Source organism: Aegilops tauschii, chromosome 7 (assembly GCF_002575655.3).
Source record: "Aegilops tauschii subsp. strangulata cultivar AL8/78 chromosome 7, Aet v6.0, whole genome shotgun sequence".
NCBI classification, from domain to species: Eukaryota; Viridiplantae; Streptophyta; class Magnoliopsida; order Poales; family Poaceae; genus Aegilops; species Aegilops tauschii.
The window spans coordinates 250,386,703-250,400,138 of record NC_053041.3 but is presented as its reverse complement, the minus strand read 5'-3'; positions in this window follow the sequence as shown (position 1 = coordinate 250,400,138).

The following is a 13,436-nucleotide window of genomic DNA, read 5'->3' as shown; positions in this document are numbered from 1 at the left end:
ATGGCGGCTTATCGCCGCGAGGTTGATGCCATTGCTGGGCACTTTCAGGGATATCAAGTGGAGCACATTGATCGCAGGAAGAACGAGGCGGCTGATGCTTTAAGCCGGCTCGGCTCTCAGCGAAAGCCGGTGCCGCCTAACACTTTCCTGGATGTCCTATATAACCCTTCGGTTAAGTTGCCTACAGAGGAGGACTTGGCTATCCCTGACCCGGAGGCACGACTGGTGGCGGCTCTTCATGTCATACCATACTGGACAATGCCGTACTTGGTTTATATAACCCGGGGAGAGTTGCCTGAGGATGAAACTTTGGCCAGGCAAATAATCCGGCGGGCCAAGTCAATGATTGTTATCAACGGCGAGTTGCATCATCGCAGTGTTTCAGGGGTATTTCAGCATTGTATTTCCCCTGAGGAAGGTCAAGAGATCTTGCGCGAGATCCATTAAGGGGATTGCGGCCATCATGCCGGCTCAAAATCCCTTGTGGCCAAGGCATTCCGTCATGGTTTTTATTGGTTGACGGCTCAATCTGATGCGGAGGACTTGGTCAGTAAGTGTGATGGTTGTCAGAGGTTCTCCCGATGGGCTCATGTGCCGGCTCAGGAATTGAGGATGATCCCGATCACTTGGCCCTTTGCGGTCTGGGGGCTTGATATGGTCGGGCCTTTTAAACGGTCCAAGGATAAGAAGACCCACCTCTTGGTGGCAGTGGACAAATTCACGAAGTGGGTGGAAGCTGAGCCAGTTAGCAAGTGTGATGTAGCCACGGCGGTTCAATTTATGAAAAAGGTGATCTTCCGCTTCGGCTTTCCGCACAGCATCATAACAGACAATGGCACTAATCTGTCCAAAGGCGCTATGGAGGAGTTTTGTCAACGAGAGCATATCCGGCTTGATGTTTCTTCAGTGGCTCATCCCCAGTCCAATGGTCAAGCTGAGAGAGCTAACCAGGAGATTCTGAAGGGCATCAAACCCCGGCTTTTGGTCCCTTTGCAATGGACGCCGGGTTGTTGGGTGGAGGAGTTGCCCTCCGTCTTATGGAGCATCAACACTACTCCTAACAGGTCTGCCGCCGTTATTTTGTAGGCATTAATGCACATAATTCAAATTCAAACAATTGGTGCTTGACATGTGCACAAGAACGGTCTGAAAAACCCATACTCGTGGTATTTAGTAATTTCTCAAGCCTTTTACAAGGAATGGGTAGAGATTTCAATGGAATGCGTGGCAATAGTCAACCACAAACGCATCATTGACTGGGTTATCAACTATAGAACAATGAAATATGTGCTTGAAAAACATGACGCCTGGCATGGTGCCATGGTATGGCCTCATCGTGCCCAGGTTAAATGCTGAGAAGGTTTGATTTATGTTGACATGCACGCCCTTCATAAATCGAACCATCACCGAGGAAGTTCAATGCTTACGAGAGGGAAATCACCAGGATTGAAGGGAATCCAAATTTCCGTCCTAGTTTGTCATTCAGTTTTTTTCCAACGATCAACATACCGCCTCAACTTCAAATTTGACATTTTTCCGAACTCATTTACCATATTTAGGGGATTATGTGCATTTTCTAGGCATTAATTATGCACATAATTCAAATTCGAACAATCGGTGCATGAAAAGGTGCACAAGAACTGTCTGGAAAACCATGATTGTGCTATTTAGTACATTCTCATGCCTTTTACAAGGAATGGGCAGATATTTCAAGGAAATGTGTGGCAATAGTCAACCATAAATGCGTCGTTTACTAAGTTAACAACTATACAAAAATGAAATACATGCTTGGAAAACATGACGCCTGGTGTGGTGCCATGGTATGGCCTCACCGTGACCTGGTAAAAATGTCGTCATGCACGCCTTTCATAAATCGAACCATCACCGAGGAAGTTTCATGATTTCAGGGGGAAATCACCAAGATTGAAGGGGGATCCAAATTTCCTTTGTCCTTTGTCCACGAGTTTTTTCTATGATGAACATACAGCCTGCAAATCACCGTGTTCAAATTTGGCACTTTTCTGGGTTCATTTGCCATATTTAGGGGATTATGTGCATTTCCTAGGCATTAATGCACATAATTCAAGTTCAAACAATCGGTGCATGAAAGGGTGCACAAGAACGGCCTGGAAAACCATGCTCGTGCCATTTAGTAAATTCTCATGCCTTTTACAAGGAATGGACAGATATTTCGATTGAAATGTGTGGCAATAGTCAACCACAAATGTTTGTTTGTTGGGTTTTAAACAATAGAAAAAATGAAATAAATGCTTGAAAAACATGACGCCTGGCATGGTGCCATGGTATGACCTCACCATGCCATGGTAAAAATTTGAGAAGGTTTGGCTTATGTCTTCATGCACACCCTTCATAAATCGAACCATCACCGAGGAAGTTCCATGCTTTCGAGAAGGAAATCCCCAAGCTTGAAGGGGAATCCAAATTTTCGTCCTAGTTTGTCATTCAGTTTTTTTCCAACGATCAACATACCGCCACAAATGCAACGTGTTCAAATTTGACATTTTTTCGGGCTCATTTACCATATTTATGGGATTATGTGCATTTTCTAGGCATTAATGGACATAATTCAAATTCGAATAATCGGTGCATGAAAAGGTGCACAAGAACGGTCTGGAAAACCATGCTCATGTTATTTAGTACATTTTCATGCCTATTACAAGGAATGAAGAAATATTTCATGGAAATGTGTGGCAATAGTCAACCATAAACGCGTCGTTTACTGGGTTAATAACTATACAAAAAATGAAACACATGGTTGGAAAACATGACGCCTGGCATGGTGCCATGGTATGGCCTCACCATGCCTTGGTAAAAATTGGAAAATGTTTTGCTTATGTCGTGATGCACGCCGTTCATAAATCGAACCATCACCGAGGAAGTTTCATGGTTTCGAGGGGGAAATCACCAAGATTGAAGGGGGCCCAAATTTCCTTTGTCCTTTGTCCACGAGTTTTTTCTACGATGAACATACAACCTTCAAATCACCGTGTTCAAATTTGGCACGTTTCCGGGTTCATTTGCCATATTTAGAGGATTGTGTGCATTTCCTAGGCATTAATGCACATAATTCAAGTTCAAACAATCGGTGCATGAAAGGGTGAACAAGAACGGCCTGGAAAACCATGCTCGTGCCATTTAGTAAATTCTCATGCATTTTACAAGGAAGGGACAGATATTTCGATGAAATGTGTGGCAATAGTCAACCACAAACGTTTGTTTATTGGGTTTTCAACTATAAAAAATGAAATAAATGCTTGAGAACATGACGCCTGGCATGGTGTGCCATGGTATGACCTCACCATGCTCTGGTAAAAATTTGAGAAGGTTTGGCTTATGTCATCATGCACGCCCTTCATAAATCGAACCATCACCGAGGAAGTTCCATGCTTTCGAGAGGGAAATCACCAAGATTGAAGGGGAATCCAAATTTTCTTCATTCTTTGCCCTGGATTTTTTTTCTATGATGAACATACACCCTGAAAATCACCGTGTTCAATTTTGGCATTTTTCCGGGCTCATTTACCATATTTAGGGGATTATGTGCATTTTCTAGGCATTTAGCACATATAAATCCAATCCAGCTATAGGTGCACGGGTGTGATGTGAGGGACGTGGATTGTCGTTCGATTGCGGCGCATCCTACAGTGCGCACACGCGATCCGCGTGGCTGGGGTTCCGGCCAATCATAACGCAACATACAATAGGCTCAATGCACACTGTTTCCGGAAGCGACGGAGAAGAACCGTGTGCGATAATGAACGAGCAAAATTGTAAGGGAAGCCAAATTTCTATTGTCGTTTGTCGTTGAGCTCTTGAATACCACCGCACTGTACGGCTGCCCGGCCCCTCTGTCCTAGAGCTCTCTCCAGGCGCCATCCATGGCACTGCGGTGCACAGTAACTGGTAAGGAAGCGATGGCATCCCGCCGCACCGCGTTCCTCACCGCCCGTGACCGCACACATGGTAAGGAAGCGATGACGTCTCGCCGCGCCGAGTTTATCGCCGCTAGCGGCCAGACAGTTACATGGGCGGACTTCAAGGCTGCCATGGCCGAATGGGTGGTGGATCTAGAGGCGGCCAAAGCCACACAAAAGGAGTGGAAAAGGCAGAAAGCCGTCAAGAAAAGAGAGTCCTGCCGCCGCAAGAAAAAAGAGGCAGCATGCCGTGGTGAGGAGAGCTTGGCGGAGATCGAAGCACGGTGGGCTGCCGCCTACAACGCCGGGAAGGAGAACATCGGCGTCTGGCCAGCATGCCCCGATGGCAGCATGTGAGAAGTAGTTTAAGTTTGTAGTATTAGAGCAACTTACCAGTAGTACTTTAAGTTTGTAGTATTAACGTACAATGTCGGTAAGAGCATCCTTTGAGGGCTTTGAGCGTTGATTAGCATGTGTGCCCGTGTGCGTTTTTTTGCGTTAATCATTAGAAGATCACAAAACACACGGTTTCTATGTCGTACATGTTTGCATTTTTTTGTGTTAATGATCCATAAGTCAGTTACCTATGCGATGTTTCCTATAAACCAGGCGTACCATTGACCAAAAAAATCAACTACACGTGTACATTTTTTTGGAGATGGGATCTGCCAACTTTCTTTTTTCTCGCACACGAGTATTTTACGCACTTCGTTTATGTTGTGTGTTTCCCCCGCCCAAGTTTCAAGTTTCGCAGCGAAATTTTCATTAGGCGCGCGATTTCAGAAGTTATTCCTCCAACCACATGCCCACCCAGAGTATCCCCCCCCCTCGCGCCTCCCCCTACCGGCATCTCAAACCGCCTCCGCCGCAACCACAGCTTCAACCACATCTATGATCTGCTCGGATCCAGTCAGGTAACCCACCGATCTCTATCACGGCCCCGGCCTGATTGCTTAAATGGCACCTGCGAAACATCCTCATGCCTCCAAATCCCCACCGCCAGGAGCTGATGGCGGTCCATGGCACGATGGCCACTGTGCGTGTTGACCCGGAGGAACACCTCGCCTCCGCCGCCACCGCCGACATGATGCAGGCTCTGGCCCAGATGATGTGCCCCCCCCCCCCAGGACTTAACAGGTAAGATCTGACCAGCTAAATCTTACCAATACCACTTGCAACGGCTATGATTTGTATGATTGATGTATTAAGCATGTTCGTGCCTTGTTTATTTCAGTACTGCACACTGCGTGATGTCCAAATATTACCGTGTGCAGCTCAATTTCACCAATACCAGCAACAAACTTACAATACATGACTCAGGATATCACTAGAGATGATGCCCATTTGCTATTTTTAGTGGATGCTAACCCTGTTGTACTTAACATGCATGTCCATGTACTTACGCAGGGTCATAACGGCCGATGCTGTTGTTTGCCGTCGAGGTTATCTGCATCCCATGTCTTACAGTATTTCACATCATTTGTGCAATTGCAGTTTAACTTCTACCATTTACTGGTTGCCTGTAGGTACACATGTCAGTGGCACTGATCCACGCTTCGACCCGGAGAAACAACTCGCCTCCGTCGTCGCTGACTTTGGGCGGGCTCTGGCCAAGATGAAGTGCCCCAGCAACTACCTCTCTGGACTTACCAAGTATGCACTCACCAGTTCAATCTTACCAATACCAGTTGCAACTAATGGCTATGTTCTGTATGGTCGATGTATTAAGAATGTTCTAGTAAACATGCCTAACACGTTTTTGCTACTTTCCCTACCTTTTTATAGACATCTGGGCCATTCTCTGCTCTGGCAGCACCTGCCTTGTGATGTTTAACTATGCCAATTGCATTGTTATCAGTACCGGTTTCAATGTCTATTAAGCCTGTTGCAATTAACAGTTGAATCCATTTTCAAATAGTTGTATTTCAATGGCTACAAACTTACAGAACATGACTTAGGATGCTGTTAAGCCTGTTGCAATTAACAGTTGTATCCATTTGTAATCTGTCCATTTGCTACCCAATGAATATATACTAGAGATGTTTCCCAATTTGCTATTTTTTGTGGATGCTAACCCTGTTGTACTTAACATGCATGTCCATGTACTTACGCAGGGTCATAACAGACGATGCTGTTGTTTGCCTTCGAGGTTAGCTACATCCCATGTCTTACAGTATTTCACATCATTTGTGCAATTGCAGTTTAACTTCTACCATTTACTGGTTGCCTGTAGGTACACATGTCAGTGGCACTGATCCATGCTTCGACCCGGAGGAACAGCTCGCCTTCCCGCCGCTAACTTTGGGCAGGCTCTGTCCAAGATGAAGTGCCCCAGCAACCACCTCTCAGGGCTTACCAAGTATGTACTCACCAGTTCAATCTTACCAATACTAGTTGCAATTAATGGCTATGTTTTGTACGGTCGATGTATTAAGCATGTTGTAGTAAACATTCCTAACACATTTTAGCTATTTTCCCTACCTTTTTATAGACAACTGGGTCATTATCTGCTCTGGCAGCACCTGCCCTGTGATGTTTAACTCTGCCAATTGCATTTTTATCAGTACCGGTTTCAATGGCCATTAAGCCTGTTGCAATTAACAGTTGTATCCATTTTTAAAGAGTTGTATTTCAATGGCTACAAACTTACAGAACATGAATTAGGATGTTGTTAAGCCTGTTGCAATTAACAGTTGTATCCATTTTTTAATCCTTCCCTTTGCTACCGTGCTACTCTTTCGCAATGAAGATATCACTACAGATGCTGTTGTTTTATTACCATTTGCTATTTTTGGTGGATCTTAACCCTATTGTAGTTAACATTGGCTTTCCATGTACTTACACAGGGCTACAATGGGCGATGTTGTTGTTTGCCGTTGAGGTTAGCTGCATCCCATGTCTTGTACACCATCTATTCCTAAATATAAGTATTTTTAGAGATTCCAATATAGACTACATAAGGAGCAAAATGAGTGAATCTAGATTCTAATCTAAACTATATCTATAATTCTATATACATTCGTATGTAGTTCATATTGAAATCTCAAAAAAAATACTTGTACTTAGGAACATAGGTAGTTGTATTCTACATCATTTGTACAATCTCAGTTTAGCTTCTAACATTTACTGGTTGCTTGTAGGAAATATATGAGCGGTACTGATACACGCTTCGATCCCTTTTGTGTATGGGGAAATGAGATATTCATGAACAAGCGTCAAGTGAGGAAACTAAGAAAGATTGTTAGGCGAAACAAACGGGTGATTGGAATTAAGCTCTTTATTTACACTTTGTCCAAGACAACAGTGAACTTTAGGATGGTAAGTAATGTGTTGCCTTTTCCCCTGCCCACAACAAGTTACTCTGTTAGACCTTAGTATCTAATTTTTTTTCTTTTCAGTGGTTTCCGAAGCGATTTACTGATGATTACCTTGCAAACTACATGACCGTAGTGGAGGCAACTAAGGTTAAAGTATATAATTCATGCTACCATGATAATGCTCTAGAAGTCTTCCTGAAGGCGGTGAAGGATGGGCGGGCGATCGTCACAAGGGGTTGGACAAAAGTGGTTCGTGCCTATTGCATGCAGGAAGGCACATTATGGGCATTCCACTTCTTCAACACCGTCGGCAGTCAAAATGATTTACACTTGTCTCTTCACCTTTACCGCCTTTAAATATTGTGGTTCATCATAGTTAATTGCTGCCTAATCCTGTAATTACTGAACATATTGTACTAGCAATTTTTTTATGGATTCGTTGTTGAACCATTGTTCTGAGAATTTAAATTGCACGTTTCATATTTCAAAATTTCCAATTCGAATAATGAATTACAAGCAAAAATAAAAATATACAGGAGCTAATAAAATAATGGGCACACGGTTAGAAAGAAAACAGCATGTGCGATGTAAAAAGAGAAAAAATACATGGAACTTTGCAAACGGTTCTCGCAGTAAAAGCGCTTGTGATGGATAGCCCAATGCCACACAGCTTTCTACATCAAATCGTGTATGATGTAGTTCATAAAAGCAAACAGTTAACCAAGGCAGAGCGTGTGTGATACTTACACCTTTCACACACGAGTGTATACATAAAACTGTGTGGGATGTACATATGAACGGAAACGTTTTCCCTGGATTGACTGTGTGGGATGTACATAAGAACGGAAATGTATTCCTTGGATTGGCTGTGTGTGATATACATACGAACGGAAATGTTTTTCTGGGATTCACCGTGTGGGATGTACATACGAACGGAAATGATTGGGTTTCCATGCCTCGCCCAATCGCACACGGCCCCAGCCTGTGTCCCAGGAGGGCCTATCCCCGACGATTTCTGGGTCATGTGGGAAGGACCCCCCTATCGGTGTCAAAACCGGCAGATCTCGGGTAGGGGGTCCCAAACTGTGCGTCTGAGGATCAAAAGTAATAGGAGACAGGGTCACGATGTTTACCCAGGTTCGGGCCCTCTCGATGGAGGTAATACCCTACTTCCTACTTGATTATCTTGGATGAATATGGGGTTTACAAGAGTTGATCTACCTCGAGATCGTAATGGCTAAACCATAGATGTCTAGCCTATATGATTATGATTGCCTCTACGGACTAAACCCTCCGGTTTATATACACCGGAGGGGCCTAGGGTTGTCCAGAGTCGGTTTACAGAGGAAGGAATCTTCATATCCGAACGCCAAGCTTGCCTTCCACGCGAAGGAGAGTCCCATCCGGACACGGGAAGAAGTCTTCTGTCTTGTATCTTCATGGCCCATTAGTCCGGCCCATGTCCCATAGCCCGGACGCCCGAGGACCCCTTAATCCAGGACTCCCTCAATAGCGCCTCAACCAGGCTTCAATGATGATGTGTCCGGTGCGCAGATTGTCTTCGGCATTGCAAGTCGGTTTCCTCCTGCGAGTACTTCAAAGTAGTCCTTCGAACACAGAAAACGTGTCCGGCTCTGCGAAACAGACACCACACACAACCACAACGGGGTATAATATTTAACAAGTCCCATTTACTGACAACTTTTGTGGCGAGACGTTATGTCCCCTGCCTGGTTATTATTTCGAACCGTCTTTCAGCCTCTCGCTCTAGGTTATGAGACGCGGTCTTTATTGGCACATCTTGCTAGAGCAGAGATCGTGCCCCCTTATCACAGGATTCTTATCAATATGGGCGTGGGTAATCCAACCATGTCGTCTGCACGATCCCTTGGGAATAGGCAAGCTTTAAGGCCCGTGAGGAGGCGTTCGATATCTATCGCCTTTATAAAGGGACACCGACCCGTCCTTCTCCCCCACGCCTACCTCTTCCTCAGCCTTTCCAGCTTCAAGCTCCAGCGCCCAGGTCTCGATTTCTTTCATTGCTACCAAGCCTTCTAGTTATGCCCGGATCTAGCTCTCAAGGCAGGTGGGCGGCCTCCTCGGTCACCGAGGAAGATATCGCGAAGCTCCGGGAGGCGAGGTACCTGACTGCGGAAATCCCCCACAGGATTCCTGCTAAGGGGCAGGTTATCCCTACACCAAAATCTGGCGAGAGGCTTGTATTCATCTCTCACTTCCTCCCTGGGCTAGGGTTCGCTCTCCACCCCTTCGTCTGTGGCCTTATGTTCTATTATGGGCTAGATTTTCACGATCTAGCTCCAGACTCCTTTCTTCACATCTCGGGGTTTATCGTCATGTGTGAAGCTTTTCTCCGCATCCCCCCACACTTCGGCCTATGGCTCAAGACCTTCAATGTGAAGCCGTAGGTAGTCGACGGGGAGCAGGCGGAGTGCGGCGGTGCTATGGTGAGTAAGCTCGCCAATACTATCTGGCCAAAAGGTACCTTCACGGAAACCTCCAACTTATGGCGGCAGGAGTGGTTCTATATCACCGAACCCCGCGGTACCAAATGGGCAGCCACCCCTGCGTTCTGATCTGGCCCTCCATTGCGGCTCGCATCATGGATTAATAAGGGGCTAGACTAGGGATCAACTGATGAACTGCAGATGCTGCAAAGTCGTATCCAGAGCATCCTCAAAAAGGACACCGACCTTATTAACGTGATCCAGGTGATGCTAGTCCGCCGGATCCTCCCGTGCCAACGACGGCCTCTCCGCATGTGGGAGTTCAATCCGGAAGGACCACAGACCCTTCAGCAATTCTTCGGCACCACGCACAGAGGGATGTGGTAACTATTCTTCAAGACTCGGAAGCAGTGGCCGGACACAACCGAGGACATCGGCCTTGACTGCAACCATCTGGAAACCCCGGTAAGCACCCAACTTCTGAACGCAACTTGGTTGATTATCCCATAACGATGTACTGAGAAACCTATCTTTGACCAGGGCTGGATAAAGAAGGCGGAGCGAATTAGGTGTTCGGCTCCACTTCCCGAAGACTCAGCCGATCCTGTGTTGACGAGGATGCTGGCTCCGGCGCCGTATCAAGTGCCGGCGAAGGAGGACAAGAAGAAGGGCAAAAAGGCTGAAGGTGGCCTCCACCCTAAAGGTATACTGGACGCTACGTCCGGGGGGACTGAAGCTCCCTCTTCCGAAGATGAAGACGAAGGGGAAGAGGAAGGCGATATCCCTTCTCCCCACGGGAAGAAAAGGACTGCCTCCAAAGACTTGGAGGTGGGGGCACCCAAGAGAGGGAAGATATCCCTGTCAGATGGTTCGGGTTCGGAAGCCGATGTTATCCTCTCTAGGGACAAGCCCCTTGACGAATCGTAAGTGAACAAGGATGCTCTAGACATATCCCGTTCTTTTCGGGTTGCAAGGGTAACATCTAAACTATATGTTTGCAGTCCGGCCCGCTATCTTCCTCAACAGTCCTCCTCATCGGATGACTTGCCTCCGGAGATGATGGAAAGCGAGACGCCTCCACATGCTTCCTCGCCCCTTAGGGCGGACGACTTCGAGGTGTCATCCCGGAGGATCTCCCCTGATCATCAAGTGGCGCGGGGGACAATGAAGACAGCGCCCGATGGTGATACTTCGGTCGTCAATGGTCCAGGGGGCGCAGCACCCACGGGGAACAAAAGTGAGGGCCCCGAACTATCCGGTCTTCAGCCGAAGATGACTCTAGGGTCGAGTAGGCTTACCCCTTTGAAGGGAGTCCGTACTCCCGCAGCGGCCTCCAGGAATCTGGAGGTGCCGGATATTCTGATGGGCACGTTGCAAAGTGCGTCCATCTCAGAGGAACGTCGTACCTTAATGGGTACGGTAGTTGAGAGGATTTTGTCCGCAAGGAGCGGATTGAATGAAGCCTTCACGGGCCTGCTAAGAGGCTTCGAGGTATGCAATGTAATATCTTAACCGCCCTTTACATGCAAAATGCGCCTGTGTATAGATAGTAGCCCCTGAGACTCTGGCCGGCTTCCACAGGGAGGCGATCAGAGGATCAAAAAGATATGCTCAGGAAGTAACATAATTAATTTGAAAACAGGTTGTTATGTCAATGGCGACCGCCCATCCTGCGGAAGCTGCAGATCTAAAGCAGAGACTTGAGTTAGCGGATGAGGACATTACTCTTATTAACAGGCGGCTCGACGAGGCACTAGGTATGTTTTGGGACAGTCCGCTTATGCATGTATAATAGTATGAGCACGAAGCTGAAAATTATACACTGTGACATGCATAACTTTAGATGGTCCTGCCGCGGTTGAGACCCTTCGGGCTGAGCTTGCTGATAAGTCTCCAACGTATCTATAATTTTTTATTGTTCCATGCTATTATATTATCTGTTTTGGATCTTTAATGGGCTTTATTATACCTTTTTATATTATTTTTGGGACTAACCTATTAACCGAAGGCCCAGTGCAAATTGCTGTTTTTTTGCCTATTTCAGTGTTTTGTAGAAAAGGAATATCAAACGGAATCCAAACGGAATGAACCCTTCGTGAGGATCGATTTTGGAACAAACGCAATCCACGAGACTTGGAGTGGACATCAAGTAAGCAGCGAGGAAGCCACAAGGCAGGGAGGCGCACCCAGGGGTAGGCGCGCCCCCCACCCTCGTGGGCCCCTTGCAGCTTCACTGACCTACTTCTTTCGTCTATATATACTCATATACCCTGAAAACATCGAGGAGCACCACAAAACCCTATTTCCACCGCTGCAACCTTCTGTACCCATGAGATCCCATCTTGGGGCCTTTTCCGGTGCTCCGCCGGAGGGGGAATCAATCACGGAGGGCTTCTACATCAACACCATAGCCTCTCCGATGATGTGTGAGTAGTTTACCACAGACCTTCGGGTCCATAGTTATTAGCTAGATGGCTTCTTCTCTCTTTTTGGATCTCAATACAAAGTTCTCCTCGATCTTCTTGGAGATCTATTCAATGTAATACTTTTTGCGGTGTGTTTGTCGAGATCCGATGAATTGCGGGTTTATGATCAAGATTATCTATGAACAATATTTGATTCTTCTCTGAATTCCTATATGCATGATTTGATATCTTTGCAAGTCTCTTCGAATTATCAGTTTGGTTTGGCCTACTAGATTGATCTTTCTTGCAGTGGGAGAAGTGCTTAGCTTTGGGTTCAATCTTGCGGTGTCCTTTCCCAGTGACAGTAGGGGCAGCAAGGCACGTATTGTATTGTTGCCATCAAGGATAAAAAGATGGGGTTTATATCATATTGCTTGAGTTTATCCCTCTACATCATGTCATCTTGCCTAATGCGTTACTCTGTTCTTATGAACTTAATACTCTAGATGCATGCTGCATAACGGTCGATGTGTGGAGTAATAGTAGATGCAGAATCGTTTCGGTCTACTTGACATGGACGTGATGCCTATGTTCATGATCATGCCTAGATATTCTCATAACTATGCGCTTTTCTATCAATTGCTAGACAGTAATTTGTTCACCCGCCATGAAATATGCTATCTTGAGAGAAGCCACTAGTGAAACCTATGGCCCCCAGGTCTATTTTCCGTCTTATTAATCTCCCGTTCACTAGCTATTTCTGTCGCCGTTTATTTTGCAATCTTTACTTTTCATTCTATACAACAAAGATACCAAAAATATTTATCTTATTATCTCTATCAGATCTCACTTTTGCAAGTGGTTGTGAAGGGATTGACAACCCCTTTATCGCATTGGTTGCAAGGTTCTTAATTGTTTGTGCAGGTACTAGGATTTGCGTGTAGTCTCCTACTGGATTGATACCTTGGTTCTCAAAAACTGATGGAAATACTTACGCTACTTTGCTGCATCACCCTTTCCTCTTCAAGGGAAAACCAACGCATGCTCAAGAGGTAGCACTTGCTCGGGCCAAGGAGCAGGCTAGGGTGAGCAATGCGGCTGCCAAGAAGGCGGCTGCAGATTTAAAGGCCGAGCAGGCCACTCGGCGTCAGTGCGAGGAGAGAATATCTACCATAGAGCGAGAGCTAAAGGATGCCACTGGAAAATGCAAATTACTCGAGGAGGATAACAAAGCCAAGGCAGCCGAACTTGACAAGGCCTTACAAGAGGCGAGAGAAGCACGGTCCGAGTCTAGAGCGGCTCGAGAGGAGATCC